The following is a 25,094-nucleotide window of genomic DNA, read 5'->3' as shown; positions in this document are numbered from 1 at the left end:
ATGAATCTACACTTTTTTAAATCTACTGCTCACTTAGAAATACGCCTACAACAATTCCATTGATTAGTCTAGAAGATGTTAATAATAAAAGAGAAAGTGCCATCGGAAACGATCACAATGAAGTATCCATAAATCAGCGAGTGACTCGTGAATTGCATGAAGTGGCCGACAAAACGTATTGCACAAGTGTTTACTGCCGTGTTGACCTTTCATTTTTACTTTCTTTTTAAATGTTTCAGAGCTCAACTGTTTTATTTGACACCGATTGTATATTACAATGTGTCACGTGTTTTGTATAATTTAAAGAAAAAGATAAGTAATTGGCATTAATTTGTGCCTAGTTTATAATATACACAGTGTCTATACTTGCCAAGTAAAATATATATGTCTAGATATTAACTGTTAAAATTACTGTGTGAAATCAAAGCAGATTATAATGATGGTTTACTACAAGTACCTCTCTCCTCCTATGCCTAACTCAATGCATTAGCTATTGCCATTAGCATAGTATTAGCCTCTCTGTTATAGTTCATGAGCTCTTTGAAAAAGATAATCTAAGTACAACTTAACTTATCCTATTAATTTTAAGGTCACTGCGTATTTTTTCAAATAATTTGGACACCACAAAAAGTGCTTGAAAACCAACCAGTATTAATTTTAAAAGGAACATAACAATTTTAAAATAAATACTGGCTGGTTATACAAGTTACATTAAATATTCTGTTTTCATTGCTTAATTTCCACTGTTCAAGTGACAATGTACACTGTGGCTAGTCTACTGGCTGCCAAGTCAGTACATTTATCCTGGACCAGTAATTTACGTAACTCGATTCATTTATTTTATCAGCAAGCTTTTTGCCCGCGGCGCCTTATGAAATTCCCTTTATCACTCGTTTTTCACCGCTACAACATTTCAACAGTTGTCAAACCCCGGGTAGAAACTGCACAGTGTTTTTTTTACATTGCAAAATGTTTAAAGCTATGATTTGAAAATCGTTTATGCATTATTGTATTTGTTTATCGATCACATTTGATTTTTACATCAAAAGAAATGGATGGACACTGTCCATTTTTAATAAAATTAAAAACTTGTTTACTATGGCAGTTTCATTTGATTAGTAATATAGCAGGAAATCTATAAGTTATTTGTATGCAAAGTTTAATATTCCGAATCGCCGCCGATTTGATATTTATATAGTCAACTGTTGCAAACGTAACATGGGAAATTGATTATATTAATAGATATGTCTACTTGAATATTCATGAGATATATGTTTGTGATTGATTTCTGTGGGTCTGACTTTTGAAATGTATGACATTTCATAAAACATCATTAATTTGCATCTACATAATCATTCAAAATCGAATAATAAATAACTAGCACAAGTTTTAGACCAGACATAAATAAAAAAATGGCGATGCTAAATATAAGAGAACTAGTTTGGGAATCTATACGAAATGTATAATTTGAATAACTATTATTTAAACTTAACATACCAAGTGAAATAGAGATTGTTAAGTGCTACAAGTGTTTTTTACAGATATACAAAACGTTGGGAACTTTAACAAAACATCGATGTATAATCGATTACTATACGATTCCGATCATTTGCATCCTTCGTAACTATCCGCAAGAAATAGCACCATAAAACAACTACATTAGCTCAGCTCTAACATGACGTATCTAATAGAGATATTATTAAACGCCTATTTCAGAAATATAATGATAGACTCAAAATTATCGTCCGATCGAATGTTTCGTAATGCAAATGCTATGTCATTTTGAACGCGTATGTTAGTTATTTTATAGCTCCGTTCATTTTCTACGGTTTACATTATTGGTGTCTTTTGAGTTACAACATTGTTGTATGCTGTTATGATTTCAATTGCCTTTCTTGCTCTCGTGATATATAATGGAATGGAACGAACCCTGCATTACTAGTAGCCGCATGGCATATGATGGGTGACCTCAGACACACAGTGCTCTTTCCAGGTCTTTTCCGTCTTGGCACAGATTGCAATTTAGCGAGAGTAAAGATAATACAAAATTATCTGTCATATCTGAGGAATTTGTAGTGAGACGCAGCGAACCAATCACATTGCACTGTGGTTGTCTTCACGTTATAATGTCATAATGTGATTGGCGCTTTCGGTGAAGGAAAATATCGTGAGGAAACTTGCACTCTGGTTGACAGTATCATACTAGTAACAATATCATTCCCAAGGAAAGTTAACGTTTTAACTTAAATTTAAATTTACGCTGGCCGTGGGCTTCGCTGCGTATTAGCCACGAATGCAACTGGGAATCGCGAAGATGAGTGTGAGGGATACGCTGCTTCTCACTGCGAAGAGATTTAGCAGTATATTGAATTGCTACATTGCTTTATGGTCTATGTCAAAACATTTTTGTTTTCGATGACAACACCTACAGGATGAGGGAGTGGACATCCTCGAGATCGGAAACCATATTGTGAAATATTTCCTGTTGTTTTACTAAAATACAGCTGCAAGGGGTCCTTGACCCGATCAATAATAATATGTAGTGGTTCTCAAAGCGTTTTGACCGCTGCGGCCGCGCTGTCATTACGATCTGTCAATTTCCTTGAGGAAAGAATCATTTCCAAAATAGTTCATAAAATTGACATTACCACAGTACAGGTTAATTATTTTAAAGTCAGATAGTTGAATTAATAATTGTCGATGTTAATTAAAGATAATAATAATTAGGCGCAGGCGCAGCCGCAGCAGTCAAAAAGCTCTGAGAAACACCTACTCGTATGATGTCGTTGACATTTCATTTACTTATTTAAATTATCGTGAGCACTGGGAAGGATCATTCTGAGTATATGCACCTTACAACTGGTTCGTGGTGCACCTTGTACGTCTAAGGAATACAATAAATTATATTGTCAGAGTTGAGAAAACATGACACTACAATATTTTTTTCGTACTTATTTATATAAAAAAATCGGAATATTAGCGGAGCGATAAGAACAAAAATAAACTAAAGTTGTCCATCTCATTGTTCGATAGTGCCATTCCCTGCCAATATAGTCTTAAAGGATCGTTGACATTGACATCAAGATCGAGTAACGTACAGGATTACATAAGAATGATATTGAAGCTACTCAAATTCATTAAAATTCGCCGCTATTACCGTGGCATAAAGATCTATGCAAGGAATTTGATATGTGGTCGACTAACCACATATCAAATTCGACATTTCACTGTGTTCCAAACGTAACAATCTATAAAACATGTTAAAAAAGTAAAAACTCACATTTATATTTACATGTTTCAAAAGCCAAATTTCTCTATGTGCATAAATTTGCATAAAGTGCAGTGAGTACACCGATAAACTTAATTGAGTGCATAAAATGTTATTTGATCATTAACAACCCTTCTACGCCACTACGCTTTTAAACGCACGTATGGAGAGTGCAAAACGCAATTCCATTAAGACATTTTGTTGATGTACGAGTAAACCACTTCTCGATAGGCTGCTAAAACGTAATGCCGGCTCCACACTATCGGCAAACAGTTCGCCGAATTTTGTTGTTTCGACGTACATTACTAGGTTTTCCTTGCGGTAAATAAAAGTTCTCGTAAAAACTACGCAATGTTCGAACATCGCCATCGGTCTGAGTTGGATCCTAGTGTGTAACCGGTATATAACTGTACCATTTCAGCTTCCATTTTGATATCGGTGTTGGGTAAATCTGATTCCCTCTAGGGTTATTTATCGATTCCTACCGGACAAAGGTTCCGTCCGAAGCCTAGCTTAATGCTTAAATGGTGCCACTTTGTGGTTTTACCGTGTACCTGGCAACGGTTATTGGTCTAATAGGCTTTATGGAAATTTTATGCGTAGTGTTATCTAGTTTGAGTTACGATAGTATTATAATTAACAGCAATTACGCGGATTTGAAAGATATTAACATACTGGAAATTTTGTGATATGAAAAAGGAAAAAAATAGTTTATTTCCACTATAAAACAGGTACGAGTACATTTAGTATGCGTGATTGGACTAGAGTATAAGATAAAGACCGTATTTCAGGACACTCGCCCACGATTTAGATTGATAACATATCTAACAAAAATTATGGATAATAATAAATAATTCAAAGAAAAGCTTATATGAAATTGTCGATGAAGTCAATGACATTTTTATTTTTCAAAGAAAACGTTATTCTTAAGTTAAACTCACATCTCCACTCGAGCTGATACTTGTATGTCAGTAAAGCATATTAAAATTTAAAAAATAACATCTTTTTTTCCAGGTAAGTTGCAGCTAATTTTATATCTGCAATTCCACTTGCAAGTGCAAGTAAGTAAACAGCCTCGTTAGTTTTATTTTTATTGTGTGCAACATGACTCAGTTGCTTTATCTGGTTGTTTAACGATGAGATAGTTTAGTATAATGAAGTGTTAATTTACTCATTTTCATCAGTTCAGGTTCATCTGCATCTAATTCTGGTTTACGATTGGTTTCATTGTTATAATATTGCCTCTGATATTTTATTACCCAAATTAGTAAAGGTGTTGCAAACGATACATAAGGAAAAATTAAAACTATGACATTAAGGCCGGACTCGACAGAAGTTGTGCTGTGCTCCGCTGGTGCTAAGTTTCGATCAACCGATGAAATTCGGTTGTCAATAGTTACGATTATTACTATTGGTTTAGGTCGCGCTGTGACCCAGCTGGGACGACCTAAACCAATAGGAAATCCGCAGTGATGGAACATAGCACAGCACAGCTCCTGTCATGCCTAGCCCTTAGTTATTGCTTTCATATTGTTTGCCACAAATTCTGAGTTATTGTCACTGATTTGTTGGGCTATATTGTAATGTTTCTAGCAATTCCTAAAATGCTAATATTAGGAAATAGCCTCTAATAAAGCTTCTGATTGTAGCAACAACTTGAGCATAACAATTTAATAACCAGGATGAGATGCAAATTCGTTGGCTTTCAGTTCAACTCCAACGTCTAGTATGCATAACAAGGCATAATGCACTTGGCTTTATGGGCGATTCCGTTACAAAAGTGCATTAGAAGTGGGTGAATCTGTGTGAGACAGCTAATGTTATGTGAACACGAGACGGTGAGAAAATAAAGGTACTAAAGGTTGTTTAAACTGTGTGAAAACGCTTTGCATGCATGATGTAAATCACATGATATGGGATATTGTATGATAGCACGTTACGTTAGCAGCTAGGTTTTTAGATTGAAATTGCTTCATCTAACATTTTTCAAAGAATAAGCAAAGACATAATGCGGAAGAGGGTAGCCTCTCTGATGCGGAGAGTGGATGCTAGCCCCAGCAGCCTTCTCTCTGTTATTGCTGGCAGAGTGGACGGTCCCATACGCTAACACTGGACCTAGATTCATTTAAATAAGTTATTAACACAGTTTTAAGAACATTGTTAATAACATTCACTAGGGATAATGTCCGAAATAAAGAAATTATTATTATAATGAATCAGCAGAAAGCAACTCGTTCAATTAGTTACATTATAATTTAGTCACTATGTCATAAGGTTTTAAATAGGAATGTTTAAAAAGTATATTTCACATCGTAATATAATCGTATATATTCTCAACTTCTTATTATATAAACGGGAACTGAATGTGAGTGGTAATTTGAATTTACAGCACTCTGACCTAAAGGTCCACGTAAGCACAAACTTATAGATAGCATATTTATCTGACGTGAGTACGCAATGCATTAGCGTTAGTCCTACATAAATATATTTCCTATTTTGCCGGTGACTACCAGTTTCTCTTATGATCTATCAAAGTGCCTCGATTTTAATGGTACATGGATAATGTAAAATGTACAGTCGACCGCGCGTCAAATTACCTTACATGGATACTCTATACAATGGTAATAGTCACGAATTTGCAATTTGGGTAGCTTGATGTGCTGTCCACTGTTCATGTTGCATCCGTGAAGTATATTTTTCACCCAAAAAAAAAAAAGACTACCGGACTGTTGCTGCCTCGAGGAGCATTTAGTTGTTCTTAAAATTAATTTTGCTCTAGGCACTTGAGCTACACAAAATCTCTTAACTCAAGTGTCCAAGAATACAGTCCAATTATGGAATCACTGCTCAGGATATCTTAGTAATAGTAGCGAATTTGTGATGTATTTGGGTTGGTTAATGTGCTATAGATTGTACGTCAAGTCACTGCATTGTCCGCATCATTCACGAAGCCTAGGTATATACATAAATGTATGCACGTTAGATAAACTCAACCACCATTCGATCCATTCATTAGTACTCTTGTCACAAACAGACATCAACTTGCAGTGATCTACATATTATATAAAATACGCGACAAGGGCTTTATTAAATTCCCTTGAGAATTTAAATGTCGTTCAAATTTTGTAAGATCATTTAACGTGTTTTCATGCAACATCTTTTGGAGACTCTTTATTGAAGAACCTGGTGTAAATGAGGTGATGACTTTTTTTGCAAACATGTCATTTTTAAGACAAGCTTTGTGTCTCAACAGTCCAGTTTCTCTAATGTATGTATTTTTCTATGCGCATGCGTGTGATGCAATCTCGTACGTGCACGTGTTTATGTTGACATGCGTGCCACGTACGGCAGATAAACATCGACGCCTTGCAAATTATTGGCGCAGAAAAACGTGATACTGCGAATCTTCCGCACGCTATCTACTGACATTTTGCTAGAATTTAATTAGGAAGATTTGTTTTTTGTTTTGAATAAATTATTAAGATGTAATCACTGTAACGTTTCTAGATATGTTTGGTATTTATTATTTGATCGATTATATCGATTTACCCACAACTTATGCGCTGGGAGATGCTGCATTTTATGAACCATTATTAACCATAGCGTTTTAACTGCGAATATCAGTTCATAATGGTTCAAAAAGCCGTTTCGATTCCAATAATAACGACCTCAGTGTTTTAGAAGTGCTAGCTGCATGTAGAAGGCAGGTACCTTTAAAATCGAATACTGATGTTGGCTTTAATAGCACAAATTAGCCGTCTTTCTCTTTTTCAGTCTTCCTCTACTTCTTTTCCCACTCAATTTCATATGATATATTTCTTAAATACAGAACTACGATCAACCATTACATGTAGTAGTTTTACTATGCATCGTGTTGAATGAATTCGCGTCACGGTGTTTGGTTTGACGGGTCAGCGCCCGTGAACTCACATGCATTTCCTCTTTTAGTAGACCAATGGAAACAATGTTATCATTTTTTTCTGACTTACCATTTTTAATCTACCTATCAGTTAATTGGTTCATGACGAACAATTTGCTCTGTGTGCTATTTGGGTTGATCAAGGAAACTGATCAACGAATATAAGAATAATAGGAATTTTGGTCACTGCCCAAATAATATGGCGTTTGCAGAACAGACATAGATTTAGCCAGTGTAAAACAATAGCGATATTCATAGCGTCATAAAGTTTCACGTTTATGACATTAGTATCAATGGTATTCGATTGACCCAATATAAACAAAGATACAATCTGCTCAAGAATTTATGAGAATTTATCTACTGATAGTAATAAAACGAAATATTATGTGCATGATATTACACAAGAAGTGGTTAATATTATCACAATATGATCAAATGTACACTTGTAGAAGCTGGTTACAGTAGTAAAAGCGAACATGACAGTAACTAAGTGGGAACAACATAGTATACGTGTATTAGGTAAATCAATTTATAGGACCCATCTAAATGTCGTCATAGATTTTATCAATGGCGTAGAAATAATCGCCAATTAAGGCAGTAAATAAGCATCGCGTGCGAAACTCATCGGGACGGAGAAACCTGCGCGCGCGTGACCCCTGACACTTAATCCAAGATGGCTGCCCAAGCTGTCAAACTAAATGCTCTTACTTTCTTTATCCGCTAACGAATCTTTTTACCGTTCGTAAACCATACCATTGTACCCATTTGATTCACAGATACGATTGTGAAATCATATTTTGTTACGAGATAAATGATTTTTGGTTATCCGATGGACCAGCCTTTTCTAACCTACAATGAGTGACAAGGACAGAGAATTTAATATGCAATATTTCGTAATTCCATTATTGCGAATTGCCGATGATACTGTTTTAATTGCTATTCTCACCATTCCATTGTTACGGACGATTTACGAAATCAATCCAATAATATGAGGTAGCGTATTAAATTGGCCAATGCACTGTAATTGCGCTGTTAAGTGAAAATGACGTGATGCATCATAGATTGTTACGTAAATAAATACAATATTATGAGGAAATGATTATCGAGACTTGCGTGACTTTATTGTGTGTTTGTGGCCATAATTTATCTTATTATTGTGCGGTTTTCAAGTTTTCTCCGCAAATCAGAAATCTACTTGTGGACATTTTGCTTCTATTCATTATTTTCCTTATCGAGTATAAGAAAATGTACAATATTATATTTCTGCATTTATGCCCAAATCCTCATCGTGAATTTAAGTACTCTTTGTTACTTTTTCAAACAACTAAAATATTTTGCAATGGGCGTTGCCATCATTTACTAAGTCATTAGGGTGTCTAACAAATCATATTTTATCTACAACTTCTACAATATAAAAAGCACGCAATTTACAGTATATTACTTAACCTGAGATTGTAATCGATTCGTGCTTGACGAAATCATTATCTCTTATCTGCCCGAGCTGTGGGCTTAAGTCATTTTACATTTATCTGAAGATAAACACCTTCTTGTGCTGATGTAACTTGCTTTCTATTCAGTTAAAACTCTATATATGCTTCTATTTTATTGAAAATAGCAAAAGCTTTCTGTTATTTGTGAATTTTGTGATTGACTAGATTAGCCAAATGATTAAAATCACGATCGACATTTTGAGACTGACACGGAATTGACGCCCATTATTCCATTGTTGTTAATATTTTTTTGGTCAATGTTTCTGCGCAAGCTTTTTTGTTTTACTTACAACACATTGTGTCTCAAGACCAGTTATATGTATTAATAACTATTAATACATATAACTTGTCTAGAAAAGCTATGAGGTAGAGTATCTACTTCATAGCTTTTTATAGCTTGTTATTCTAGAAGTATTTTGCTAAGTATTTATATTTTAATAAGTTTTCCCACGAGTTAAAATGGAATTATTATCCGGTAATACCTGAACTACTGTAATATCATTAAATTTCTTGTATAGAATTTACGGTAGGGTCAAAATATTGCCGGATTAGCAATTATCTTGATGACCTTTTAATCTGATTAATCTGTCATGGGCAATAAAATAGACGTTTGTTGTTATCTGATCATTTCTAAATTAATTTATATATTATATTTGGATCTATTAACCACAACAATAATACTGTTATTATATGAATATCTGAAAAATGGTCTAAATCATTGCTTTTAGGATTTTGTAGGGTTTATGTAGAGTTAACTGTTAAATGAAATAAGTAGTATTGCTTAGCATTTAAAAAAAAAACTTGTGTAGTTAGCAACAATTGCTACATACGCAGTCACGCATTTGATTTTCATATATAATGTTTGGATTTAAAAAAAATATTATTTAGATTACACTTATTTTACAATGATTATTAATTGGCATTATACGAGCCAAAGGTTCTCGCAGCAATAGGGCATTGGCAAAGAAATTCAACAACCAATATTTAATGAGAACGGCGAGAAAAGTCACAGGTTAAGCCAAGTATAATGTACACTACGATAGTTGAACATTACGCAAACTAGAACAAAGACCACTTATCTATGCTATTTATTGTTTATCTAAACACAGGAAATAAATCTCATGGCGTATCAATTGAGAGTTATGAGCCTAAGGAAGAAATTTGATTAAATGTACCAATGAAACAATCACAAACAACTCTCTTGCTAAAATTATCTGGAGTTTTATTGGATATTTTTAAAACATGCAATAACAATTGAATGAAACGTGACAGAATGTCATGGATATGAATGTGGATGGAAAGGCAAACCAGAACAGAGATGGAAAGAATAATGAATGAAATTGAGAATTGTGGAAAGAGATGTCATTTTGCATCGACCCCATTTTTCACCCCATCACAAGAAAAAGTTGTCAATCTAAGAAGAATGCTGGAATGTTGATTGAAAAAAATGAAGATTGTCAATTGCAATAACTGGTTTTAAATAATCAGGATTGATCAAAGCTATTTTGCACCGTACCTTTATGGAGTAACTTGATCTGGCGTCGACTACACGCTACTTAGCATATTAAATTGTAATTTATTTATTATTGAGATCTACAATTTATTGCTACCGTTTCCAGTTATCTCTTTACGGTTTTATCAAGACCTTTCATGGACTGAACTAGACTGCCTGCAACATAGTTTGACTTCAGATAAAACTAGGTCTTAATTAAAGATTTTTTAAGTTTAGTATATGCTATAAAAGGACGTCGTGTGGGCGTGGTAGAAGCGTGCTAGAAGGAGACAGATATCATCTTGGGGCCATACTTTCAGAATTCAAGTACTTGCAGTAGTATGTTCGATGCAAAATAGTGTCGCGCTTGAGGCGAAACAAGGGAGTAACAACAATGATCGGGCATTCTAGGGTTGTCTCAGTTGAATTTTCATTGAAAGTCTTACAATTTGTTCACCACTGATATACAGCGTTACTAGTCCCACTTATTGATCATTTATCATGTAGAATTACTTTTCTATTTATTATAATAGATCTTTCCCTTTTTACAACAACATTTAATTTTCTTATATTTGTATTAAGGTGTTGCTATTACAACATTGTAATGTATTATTTCAATTTGGCAACCCTGTTACCAATAGTATGAGCGTGTGATTTACTAAAAGACACGCCGCCGCCAGCGACACAGTTTCCAAGAAGATCGCGAGATTAACCGTCTTAGGCGCAATGCAATCTCAAAACACCTATCCCAAAGTCATAGGGTTTAATATCGCGCTAAATTCTACACGTGTCACTTGACCGTCTAAACAAAAAGACTTCGTGTGTTTTCCTAATACAGCCTGAGAACTATGAGGTTTATACCAATTTTGTAATAATAGCCGATTGTTTAACGCTGTTTGAATTCAATTTCGTTATATTTATCACGTTCTTAAAATGATCATGGCGGCTCCTATGTAAAATATTCAATATTCCAATTGTGAATAGAATTTGCAAGGGCCGAAGGTATTTATGACTTGGTGCATTGTTTTCTTCTTTCAGTATTGTGATTGTGATATAATTGAAAAGTGCAGTCTTGTTTTATTCTATTCGTTTATTATTCATTAATTAATTGTAAATAGTGTAATCACTTTATTAAATTAAAAAGTGAAAGTTGCTATTAAAATTTCGGGTACCTAAACTTTGAAAGAAATTCAATCGTACAATTTATCTCAACCGTGTATCACTTCATACATGTCTTTTTAAATTGATTCTATTTTGCATTGTATTAATACTGTATTGTAATGTAGCGTTCTATTGGAAATATTGGAATATTTTTTTCATTAATTATAGAGTAATTATTAGGTCAATTTTAAGATTTACATACTATGGATTAATGTTTTGTGTATTGTTTGATTTTTAGGAAGTATAAAACAACTATTTTCTTTCTTCCCAAAATTCAAAAGAAGATCAAGAGACGAGACACAAGAAAACAACTGTGTCCTTTTGATCTTAATATTATTTTATTATTCGTAGGTTATCAAGGTTATTTTCGCTTTCTATTTAAGAGAATTGCTTAACATTGTGTAAGTGTAACAATAATAACATCTTTGTCACTATGAGTAGTGTCATCACGATTGTCTTGTTTGATTCGAAATATGTTTCTTACAGGGATCGTTAGTGTCTCAGCTACATGAAGTGACATATTAAGTCCTTTTGATTTTATTACACAAACAGTCGTGTGCACCTTTATCATTTCCATATTCTGATAAAGATGTGTTAATTCGTTTTATCTATGAAATGGGAAAATGCAAAATAGCCTAAGATTTATTACTTCATAACCGCGACAACTATTATTAATATCGTCATGGCTGTCTGTCCTACGTTTGATGAGACGATAACTTCAACCGCAATGAAGCATTTAATACCAGCGCCTATCTGATCTCTTTATTTGGTAGAACCAGTGGCTTCTTGTTTGATATGTTTGTTATTTTATGATGACTGGTAGTTTGTATGGACATTATTGAAAACCAAACTGTCGAATTGTGACTATCATGTACTAACATTATAAAAGCTAGGGTTTTTATTCCCTGATTAAGCACATCTTTTATGTTACTATATTTATGTTACGCTGCGGCAGTGTTTAAATCTTAGATAACTGTTTGAAAAATGTACATTATTTCAAAACATTCGCAAGTTTAAGTTTTATTGCATAACGAAGAGGACTGAAAGTAAGATTACTAGCACGTAAACGTTTCCTGGAACAGCGTCGCATTATCTGTAATTATTAGTACTGTTAAGCTCTTTACATATTTAGTTCCGCGCATTCCGTCTCTCCTAGTCTCAACTTCCCGTTGAGTCTAGTTCTAGTGGATTTCCAGGCCGATATGTATGAATCATATACGTTTTAAATCAGGGCTATATTCACGCTGCGTATGAAAAGAAAATTAGATATAACAATGCTAGCTAGGCATCTTTTTATACTTTCTGCAACTTTATATGTCTACGACGATAATATTGCAAAAAGGTAAATGTATTAATTTTTGGACTAACTTATATTATCTATCAGGGTTATCTTTCAGGGATGCCTTGGGTCCGGAATGGTGAGTAACAACAAAGACAACCATTCCAACATTTTAATGAATACAAAATGTATCGTATGCTTTATTTATTTATTTACCAATTTATGTACACGAACAGATTATATAAGAAAAATAGAGAGTGCTTTTTGCGTTTTAGTATCGATCTAACTAGATGAGTACGTTATAGTCAAAGAACAGGATTTCATCTAAATCTAACATTGCATGAACATGTCCTAAGTTTACGAGCAAGACCTTTACATGTCGTACAAACTTAACATATAACATGATCCTGCTAATAATTTGCTTGTATGCACGTCCGCCGCGCGCCGGTCAGACTTAGGTTAGGGGTCAAAGCACGTGGGTTTAGGATATTTCAGTGTCAAGACAGCTATACAAATAATGCAGAAAATTGCGTAAACTAAGCACGCATGCAGTGCATTAATATTTGTTGATCTGTTATATTCACAGCAAGTTGTTTTTTTCTTTGTGATCAACTTATTAGTAAATTGTTTCAGTTATTTTATGAAAATGTCTGCCAGGATAAAATACTGATTTTTTTGATAGGAAGATTCTTCTGATGTATTTTTGCCATTATGTTTCCTAAACGAATATTGAGCTGTTGAATCTTTAGGATCATTTGCTTCCACCATACTTGACACTTCGCGATGACGCCATTCCTAGCGTTAATGTTGCTAAACAATGCTAGAGAATTTAACAAGCTGCCGGCTATGCCCATCTCCTGGCTATCCCATAAATTACTGTCTGCTCCCAAACGGTACTAGCACTATAATGGTGCAAGTTACACGAGACCAATTAACTTGCTCGTTAGTTTATTAGCCTCGAACATTTTATGTCAATTAGTATCAAAGCGTCTTTGGTCATAAAATTCATTTTGCCAGTTTAATAATACAAGAGGAGCTGAAGACAACTCAAAAACAAGAGTAATTAAAACACCGTATAATTTTCCTTCATTTATTTTCATTGAGTGTATTTTAAAATGTGGCTTAATTCCATTTTGTCGTTCCATCATAAGTGATCTTACTTACTTACATTATCCGCTGCTCCTGAAGATTCTCATGAATGATATTTGTTACCTAGAATACGTACTTGTTCTCTATCTGTATTACTTGCAGAATTCGGCTTTTATTGTGTTAAAACTATTTTCTAAGTCAGCTGAAACCATCTGTCATTTTAACGTTTTTCCTTTGTCATTTGCTTAAAATATTATCACAAAAATATTGTAACTATGTTCTGCTCTTGTTTGATGCTGACTATTTCACAAATTGGAAATATTTGGTAATTTCTTAGAAAACGTGTGAGGTCTATTCGCCAACAACATCGTAATATGTACGCTAAATTCCCTGACTTGTGCCTCGCAACTAATGCACGCCCATTCACTGTCGAGCGGTACATTGCGGATACCAAACCGGTTGACGTATGTTCCTTATTAATTATACACCACGAAATGTTTCCTATTAAAACGCCTGTTATTCCATGTTTTCTTCTCGCCGTGTAGTATGCTAACACTTTATTACCAGCGTGAAAAGAGCACTTGTAACTTGCTTGACATGCGCTTGAAATGTATGAAATCGTTATAATGGTTAAATGTTATCTTGTCTCTTTTGAGTAGGGGACAAGATAACGTTTAACTATGGTATGCCAACACATATAGCTAATTAGCTGATGCCCGCAACTTCGTTCGCGTGGCCGAACAACTTTTGTTAAGTCGTTATTTCTATATTTCCTATAGTTTAGCTGTACCATCATGGGTCTACATCAGGTGTTCCAGATCTTCAATTTTTATACCTCAACAAAAAATGCTCATCAGGCTGAACAACTTTTGTTAAGCCGTCATTTCTATATATTTCCTTTTGTTTATCTGAACCATAATGGGTATGGATCTGGTGTTCTAGATTATACCTCAACAGAAAAAGCTCATCAGACTAAACAACTTTTGTTAGGGCGTCATTTCTATATTTCCTATAGTTTAGCCGTACCATCATGGGTTTACATCAGGTGTTCCAGATCTTCGATTTTTATATCTCAACAGAAAATGCTCATCAGGCTGAACAACTTTTGTTAAGGCGTAATTTCTATATTTCCTATAGTTTAGTTGTACAATCATTGTTCACGGTCAGATATTCCAGTTTTCAATATCATTTATACCCTATATGTTGCCCAGGCTTAATGGCTATATAACAAAAAAGTTTCATTCAAATCGATCCAATAGTTCCGAAGATTAGCGTGTACAAACAGACATACAGACAGAGTTTTTTTTTCAAATTCTTTCTCTGTTCCTATGACTCTATCGCCTAATTTTCTTTTTATGTAAAAATATTCAATGTACAGGATTTTCTTTTCTACTGTATTATTATATGTATTGATTAAGCGCGATTGATGCCCTATCAGTAGATTGTTTTTTTTTTGTATGAAAAACACACTATTTGCATGACCACTCTAAAACGTTTATTTTTTTATTTCAATTCAGAACAAAAATTTGCCAGGGCAAATGGTGCGGACATGGAACCGGACAGCAGGTGACACATGCAAATGAATTGTTGTTTTTATTGCTCCTTTATTTCCTTTTAATTCTTTTTATGTGTTATTTATAGTTGGTTTAATTTTATTTTTTGCAAACTCGGCTTCACGTCTCATATTTATTGTCTGTGTGAGCAATATCGTAAATTCTACAGCTCTTGATAAAACGCAATAGTCGCAAAACATAGTTTTGTGATATACGGACATCTCTCGGTTGGTTAATGTCCGACTCGTGACACAAGATTTCTTGTTCAATAGCGTTATTGACAATAATGTCACAGCGTAGCGAGAAATGAGCAAGTGTAGATTGCAATCACCACATTTAGTCACAGGGTATTTGGATTTTGTGAAGTTTTAATAGTCTTAAAATCCACCGTCCAAGCTGTATCGAAATTCTACAATAGTATCATCCGAAAATTTAAACTTTTCTTATCTTTTTATTTCGGTTTCTTCTTCTTCGGTCTTTCTCTTCCTCCGAATAACCACAGAATTGTTACGTTACGTATTACAATTTATTCGCTCGGGTAACTTTACACGTTATGATGCCGCATGTACCTACTCAAGTTCTCATTGAAAATTCGCCGCCACATAGATATCAATACAAGATGATTCGTGCAGCTGGCTGTACAAGCTAGCACGTGTGTTGTTTGGTGCGTTGCAAACGATTCGCTTTCGGGATCAGATTTGCTTTCAAAGTAGTTGCAAATTGCTTGTTTACATTTTTACGCTCCAAGACATTCTAAGGCTATAAATTTTAAGCCATTTCATTCACACGTTATTCTCAATGAAATGTTGTAAGTGTTAACAAATGTTGATAAAATTATAACCACATAAGTTACAAATCATCATTATTATACAATTGTACAAATGTCAAATCATCATATGAAATAATTACACCATTTGATGTAACAAAGGTAGTGGAAATATTTTTTTCTTGCTATATTTGTTTGTAATGGCAATGTGAAATTATTATTACAGATATGAGTAATCTCAAACGCACAATCAAAAAATAAATAAATAAAAAGGAAAAAAAATACATCGAACTCAATAATGACTAGAATAGCGTAAACTCGTAACCCTACGATTATGTCTATAGACCCGTCTCCTAGATTTCAATAAATAATAAAGGTCCCAGTCGAATATATGTAATCATCGATAGATTTTATGTACACGATTACCAAATTAATGTTTCCTTAAATTTTCAATGCAAATCTTTATTGATATTCATAATAATCTACAATTACTTAATATATCGGTCTGAGCTCTAAACGAAACATCTCATTCGTTACGAGCATATTTAACCCCAGAGACTAGTATTCGATTCGAACACGTTCCACAAATCGATTTCCGTTAAGTTTCGCGTCCACCCACAGTCCCGTTCGCCGGAATAGCATAGAAAATTTCCATATGTACTAGGATAACATGAATGTAAGAGAATCACAACGCTATAAAAGATTTTGTTCCTTTAACTAATGAGATCATGACCACGTTCTAAACGTAAAACAGTTATTAGATCATTTGTATGATTTGTGGAACATCAAATAAAACGCCATATCCTTACGACGCTGCTATTTAACCTATTGACTATAATTTTATTTGATGGCAAGTACTTTCATATGCATATCTAATCAAGTAAATATTGTAAATTGCGACTTGATTGGAATTTACTAAGGAAAGGTGACAATAAAAGGAACGCGGAAGTTTACCAAAGTGTTTTTAGTTAATGACATCATCTTTAAAAAAGTTAAATATAAGAACTCAATACAATCTGCCGATTTTTATTTACGATCAGATGAAAGTAAATTAAATTAATTAAATTAAAGGCAAAGTAAATGAAGGTGTATAAAGAACAAATGATATGTTTGATACCGTAAATAATAAAAGGTAAGAACAAGATATTAGGTATCCTAAAATTCCCCTTCTGCGAATCATCTTTGTGATTCAACCTAGTACACGGATCTATAAGAGCAAGCCGCATTCGCCATTAGCATAACTAGAGAAGCGCGGGCGCAGGTGAACGGCTAACGGGCCCAGCGTACGCGCATATCCATGGCACATCTTCAGATAAACTTCATCTCAAAACCTTCTCTAGACCTTAGTGGCTAGGTTCCAATTTTGATTGGCGTTTCAAAAACAAATGTCGTTTATACATCACATTGTCTTGAGTTATACAAACTCGAGAGACAGCGGGCGGTTGTGTGTCAAACAGATTAGCGCATCACAATAAATTGTATATTTACTGCGTTTTGATACATCTTAACATAACAAAAAGTTTACTGCCATGGACAAGGGTTGATTTATTTCGTCTGGGTTCAAAATGAAAGGTACAGACAAGATGAATGGTGCGCGTTAGCTGATATGAAATCATGTGTTACTTTTAGAAATTTATGCGCGAAAGTCTTAAGAATATTTCTAAATCTATGTGTCAATTATTACTTAATGCTTATCACTTTTACGGTCTTTGAAGCCAAAGGTGATTTATTTTCATATGCAATATGCGTAGGCAAATTTATGGATAAATTTTATTGCTTGTGTGTACTAATAATCATTAGAAGCTAAGAATACAGAACATTATGAAACAGACTATGGTAATAAGTTGCGTGCATTTCATTCCACATAAACTGATAATGATTTAAAAAGTTGTGTCCAACCATTTTTTTAAAATTTTACTTTCAGAAAAAATATGGGATCATGGCAAATTTAGTTTTGTTGAAAAAAGGACTCAGGATGTGTAATAACTGAACTCGTAAGTAATCTATTTTATTTTATCATATTTTATTTTATTTATTTTTGAGTACGCGTTTGAGATTACTCATATCTGTAATAATAATTTCACTTTGCCATTACAAACAAATATTGCAAGAAAGAAATATAATATGGAACCTTTGTTACATCAAATCGTGTAATTTTTTCATATGATGATTTGACATTTGTACAATTGTATAATAATTATGATCTGTAACTTCAGTTTACCGCAAATGTAAAGTTGCCTATTAGGCATTAGTATTTTCTGTATCTTCAGTTTTAGCAATTTGCAATTCCGAGGCGCAACAAATAGATATCATTTACATATTGATTCTTCAAACTCATTCTTTTTCACAAAGTACGCTATTCATTTTAGTGTTGCTACCACGTCTCAATGCATCGACTCGATACCGATCGTGTCGTCGACATATCGAGAACATCGCGTTCGAAATCGATCTAGAATACAATCGTTCGTGACGTAAGTTTTTACAATCGCTTTTTGTATGTTCGCTAACTTTGATTTATTGTGTTACAAATGTTACTGTTATGTTATTGTTGCGACGTGAATGATATATGTGTATGTTATCAGTTGCGAAACAACAATTTGCGACTAAGTTAAAGCTTATTACAAACATTATATACAATTTGCTGCAGATAAGTAACTCTGACTTAATCTTAAGACTTAAGATATATATTCTACTGGAAACTTATATACTTATTATATATATTATTATATATATACTTAATGACTTAAGACATATATTCGACTGGAACCTTAATAGTAATTTTCATCGACCACCACTTGCTTTCGGTGAAGGAAAACATCGTGAGGAAACCTGCACCCTGGTTGATTATTATTGTGTGTGAAATGGAGATTCCATTAATAATGCCAAGAAAATTGTTGTGTGTGTTTGCACTGCACGTAATGACCACAACCCTAAGCCATGAGGAAATACAGTCGTATGAAGAAGATATGCAGATCAGTCCGGAACATTATTTCTTGACACATATGTTACAGCATATGTGTTGAAAAATAAAAGAGAGTTGAAGAGGGGATTAAGAGAGCCATAAAAAAATTTTAGGTATTATTTGAAATTTTCAAAGAGATGGCTGCAAGCTGCAATGCATTATTTTACTTAGTATTGCTAGTACTTGCTCTTTAGTATTTTACTTCACAAAGCTTAACGTAAGAACCGCTTGTATTTTACGATGATCCCACAATCTTATATCCTAATTGCTTCGTTGTTAAGGTTATAACTTTAAGTACACTCAGTAAATGTTTGTTAATTAACGTTAAGTATTTTATAATTAGCATGTGAATAAACAGAAACCAACGGGTTATTATAGCTTAGCTTTAGAAACTTTCGCGATATCTTCACCAATGACCATTTCAGTGTAGTGAGATATAAGCATCCAAAGGCGCGCTATTAAATCCCACCTTTGGTGTCTTGGGGCGTCCCACATACATTTCCAGCCGTCGTTTTAAATCGAGAAGTTACAGCCTCGAGCTACTAATAAAACTGACCAGTATTATAATTCGCTTCGAATCCGATTTCCCGTTGTTCACTTTCATTAAATCGATTAGCGGTGTCATCACTAGACTGATCAATGGACCGCTACTTCGAATTTTGTGGTTCGTGCATGCATTCAACTGTGTTCATGATTTTTTGATTCCGATTATTCGGAATTGTTATTTAATCGAGACTGATGTGCGTCGGAGACGTGACCGATCCTGACCTCTCAATGAAAAATGTTAATACCGTTAAAAAGTAAATGCTTGTTCGAAAATTAGGCTAACTATAATCATTGACCGTTTGTCTTTTAAAGGGATATGAGGTCAGCAATCATTATTAAATTTAACATTTACAATATAATAAACTGAGATGATTTTTGGAAACGTTAAACTAAGAACAAGAATTTAATTTACAGTTCCAACTAAATGCAATTTCCGAAGCTTTTATTAGTTCGTGCGACAATTCATCAAGAAGCTGGTTCCAAGACACCTGCTTTCATGGAGTTGCGATAATTTTCAATAGCGTTATAGTTTTTGTCCGCCTACGTGATTCCAGACCCTACCTGGCTACCTATTAGCAATAGTTCCATGTTTTTATTGACAAGAGAGGACAGTGCAGTTTCGTCATCGTGTAGATTGGTCATGGTGACAAGTATTCTTAACTAGTTTCTTTGTAATACACATAATTATTTTTAAGAAATAAGGGGATACATTCATTTAATGAGCTGACAAACTATACCAGAAACAATATCCTTTATTCTGTACATGCACACATATTTCACACTACTATTTCTTACATGTAGTATCAAAACATGAAATGTTTTATTTAATTGCGGAATACCTAAACAAAATATGTGCGAAAATATTTGTTTATGTTTTCCATAATGTCTTTTTAGATTTGTTTTAGCTAAAATTTCATTTTGTATATTTTCTTTATTTTATTTTTTTGTATAATAAAAAAGGTATGACCAAAATAAACTGTGTCAAAATTGCACTAATCTGCTATAAACGCAATCTATTAGTATCTATCGCCGAAGGGCCGTACGCGCGCAAGTTTTTACAACGATCTAGCTTGCCTTAGATTTTCTTAGGAATGCTTGATAACAGGTTCCATGGTATTTATGATGTTGATTTACCTAGCCCAAATAAATTGCTGGTTGATCGTTTCGTAACGACCTATCAAAGTGTTCACATAAATACGTAATTTTATAGATTGCTGACTTTATTACTACAAATGCTTCTGACACGTAGTTGTTGTTTCCTGCTTTTCTTTTGATAGTAATTCTGTCCTGTACATAAACACTATTGAATATCTTAAAAGTTAGTCCGAATCATGAGCACATACGTGAAATAGCATCACTGAAACTTGAGACGTGCTGATATTAAAGAAATCCGAAGTCTCAAATATGTTAACGTCTAAAATCTAAGCCAAATCTGAAAAAACATTAAATGATCGGAACGGTCCACGAGTTTCAACGCATAACAACTGTGAATGAAACTAGGAACACCCTTAAGATATGAGAGAATCAGTAATCCTCAGCTCGTAACTTAAACCACAAGCTATCACAGTGATACTGTTATCTGCTGGTTGGGTGGGCCGACTCCTGACGTCCCAGTCACGATGATTGAAGACGGAGCTTGCCGGACTTCGGGCGTTTCCGTCAAAAGACTTGTTACAGTCTTAATTGCAGCCTCATTCGACAATCACGATGTTTTGGAACATTTTGAAGGCATGTTCTTCGCGTTTATAATTACCCATCATACATATACTTGAGCACTCTTGTATAACAATCTTGCTCAGCAATGTTTTTCTTTGTAACAGTTTGGAATTCATTCTGACATATGGTTTCTGTTTAACCATGCATATTTTATGTGATAGGTCATTCGGGTGTGTTTTTAGGAACTGACTTTGATGATTATGTCTTCTCTAATTTCATAAGTTTTATGGTTTCTCCTAATTTTATAATTTATTTAGTAGTTTCTTTAGCTGGATGAAACTCTTCTTGGCCTTTTTCATATAAGTCATAATAACGATATCGATACTTTAATCTATCAGTTGATGTTTCTATTACATAATGCGTGGGTAGTAATTAATTAGCTATGGCTTGTATTTCAATTAAGGTTAAATTAAATTATTCACAAGCGCTATTACTGTAATCGTTGGTAAATATTGCACATCGAAATGAAAAGAATGAAAAGATAGAAATAATCATACAGTTGACAACACATCATCACAATTCATATTAATTTGGAAAGAGCTAAACATCGTGCTTGACATTATTATTTAATAGTTTTTCTTCCAGCAGTAATTTTAGAACTGAGAAATTTTAAAATTCTAATGCTAATTGTCAAAATTATTTTAAAATTTCTTGGTAAAATTTGTCCTTCGGTGCCTTTCCTTTACGATTACTTATTACCTCATGATGACCAATTACTTAAATAAAATGAATTATATTCCTTCTAGGTTAGGACAAGGCTGCACCTTTATTTTTAGTCTTCAATGAGGAAACAGGAGATTAAATGCGCCTCAACGATCGGAAACACTAAAGACTTATGATTGTTGTAAATATTCCCCATAACATTTACCGAAGAGGAATACAGTGGATGTTTATCTTTACAGATACGTGTACTCTTTAAGTTACATTGTTGATTCATGTTTTATAGCTAGGTTCTAAAGCTGTAGATACAAGCTTGCTTCTAATAATACCCTGTAAACCACCTTACAACGTTTGCTATGACATAAACCTTGCCTTTTACCTATGGGACAGCTGAGTGAACAGATGAAATGTAAATACCAAGACTTGTTTATTTTATATTAAGGTTTCGATGTTTCCTTAAGACAGTCTGCTGATATTGACGATATCATCGCTTATACAGATTAATTGCTGGTAAAGCACTCAGACCATAATAATACCCGGTTACGACCACTACTTTATAATGTGAACATCTCTTTCCAACATTTTATAGTTTTAAACCAAGCAGTTTATAGTCCGGCCCTTGAAGACTGGTCCGGACGGCCCCGTTCCGTTCGACGGGCGCGTGAGCGGGAACAAAATGTTGTGACGGATTTGTTGCGAATAAATTCATTATTTACAACTGAAACGGAACGCAGTTAGTGTTGTTATCATTTATTAAGTTATCGTGACGCTGCGTTTACGTTGTACATTAAAGCTGACTTGATCGATTTGTGTTGTTGCGTATCCGTGGACAGTTTGTCACAAGGTTTCGAATACCGAATCTAATGGCCATTGTAAGCGATCCACGAACCTGATCGGCGAGTAATAGAGTTATAGAGAAATAGAACTGATTTATCAATAGATGCCTTTTTGTACGACTGTGGTCTAACATTTGTGTGAATGTCAAAAGACTGGCAAGGGTTCTCGACTCTCGGCCATACTATTTTGTCACACTAATGTTTTGTTAAAAAAAAAGAATTTTTTATTTCTAGGATCGAGATCCGTCATTATGATGACAATGTTGACCTTTCAGTACTCTCTCTCTTATCTGAGCGTTTTCCCGGTTGCTTCCTCGTTTGACCTTTTACTACATAGTAGCGTATACTGTAACAAGCTAATACAACTTGGTATGTTCATTATCGTTCATATATTATACGCCTCGATATCTTTGTGTGTCACTCATAACACTTTCAAGCATTTCAGATAATATTCGCAACTATGTCATAAATGTAAGTATATTTCTTACGAATTAGGCCAAAAGCTTGATGAGTGTTACCCAAAACCCAATAACACCATTTGTAACTAGACGCTTTAAAGACATTGTGTTTCATATAACATTCGTTAACATTTTTTTCTGTGCTACAATAAAAATACCTAACATCACGTCATATTGAAAATAATACAATCAAAACCATTGGTCTGTGACATTAGTGTTACAATGCATACCGCATTTGAATTATTGTAGTGTCAACTATGAAAAGGTATTTTTATAATGTAAATGTTTGGATTGTATAGAGTTCATTCGCCTCATCTCATTTAATTGACCATCTAATATAGTATGTAAATGGACCATTTAAGGCCAAATGTACATTATGCGATTTTTAGTTGCCTGTATTTGATTGCTTTTTGTTAGACAAATCCAATCAAAATTTATCACCATTTAAAGTGTCTATTTAATGTAGGACTATCATTAACACAAAACATTTAGATGGTACACACCACTAACTCGAAAGACCAGACAGAATCAAATCATTTGTTCAATTAAGTTCCAATCCACAATCGATCGTCTTACATTTTGCAGTGTTGGCCTTATTTATTTTATTAGTGCAATTCCTACTAAGTGTCATTTAGACCGTAATAACTTTTAATCAGCTCCAATTTTATTTAGGTCTTGTGATTTCTACTCAATTAGTTTCCTAACTGTAGCTTCATCAAACTTTACTATTTTCAATGAATGTTCGGCCTTATTTATTTTGTTAGTACAATCTCTACAATAGTGTTATTTAAACCGTAATAATGCTTAATCCGCTCAAATTGTATTTAGGTAAATGTATTGTGATTTACCGTTCGTGCCCTTTATGCGATAAGCCTGCTTTTGTTCTGGGTTCGTTCATAAGATAGTACAATTGATTTTGCTTGAGATTTCTAAGACATTTCAGATGTATAGACTTGATTAGGGTATAGGTGAATCTAAAGTGGATTTTACTGTAACTCGCAATCGGATTTATGGAATGAAAATAGTTAAGCGTGAAACGTTTTTATATTACGAAATAAAGATGAACAGGTTTTTGTAAAAGAGGTCTTCAAAGTAATATTCAATATAGATAGATAGTACATAAATGTCTATTTTGCATAAATGGGTAATAACCATTTAAAATAGACATTTAAGGGGAAAATGATCATCATTTCCCCTTAAATGTCTGATTTTGCTTTTGTTAGAAAAAATCTTAGCATAGGTCATGTTAATAATTGAGATCACAAAGCCGACACAGTAGTAAATACTCTCAAAATACTTTGAAAACCTGTATACAATAGCAACTATGTCACTCAAGGGCCATCCAGACAAAAGATTTGAAGAAAAACTGAGCACCACCGTTACGAAACAAGTTGAAAGATGAGGCTTGAGTCTGCGCCTGCGCTGGTACTGTGCCAATGACCTACTGCAGCTTTTTGTGCGTGTAACGGACCGACATACTTGATGCTTTATTGATATAAAACCTAATGACGAACCGTCGTCGCTTTATTGACCAGCAATTTGCTTTTTCTTGGACAATATTCACATTGTCCGGGTTCGAAACGAGAAGGGCTTATTTACTGAGTTGTTACTTTTTCTTTTTTTTTTTTCTAAATAATCATTTCATATTTTGAGCGATTATCCGGTTCTTTAATGGATCCATAAGCTACAGCGCGTCAGATTCTAGGTTCTGTTTTTTTGCTTTACTTCTCCACTTCACACGTTTTAGACCGAGATGATAGATTTGTTGATATATAGTATATAGGTACTTGTACTGCTACTCCATTAACTAACTTAGCTGTTGCACTTGTATTAGCTCCATTTGAAAGAGGCTTTACTAGATCATAGCTGGCAATATCAAATTTGCTTTTTTTTGTGTTC

At 34.0% G+C, this 25,094-nt stretch overlaps 1 protein-coding gene across 1 annotated transcript in view; it reads left to right on the top strand.

The window, feature by feature from the left end:
- Cad99C (Cadherin 99C) overlaps positions 1–25,094 on the top strand; it is a 138,848-nt gene that overhangs the window by 29,438 nt on the left and 84,316 nt on the right. The gene's annotated exons all lie outside the window — the stretch shown is intronic.

This window comes from Plodia interpunctella, chromosome 9 (genome assembly GCF_027563975.2).
Source record: "Plodia interpunctella isolate USDA-ARS_2022_Savannah chromosome 9, ilPloInte3.2, whole genome shotgun sequence".
NCBI lineage: Eukaryota > Metazoa > Arthropoda > Insecta > Lepidoptera > Pyralidae > Plodia > Plodia interpunctella.
The sequence above is the reverse complement of the archived record's forward strand: the minus strand, read 5'-3'. Positions and strand labels throughout refer to the sequence as shown.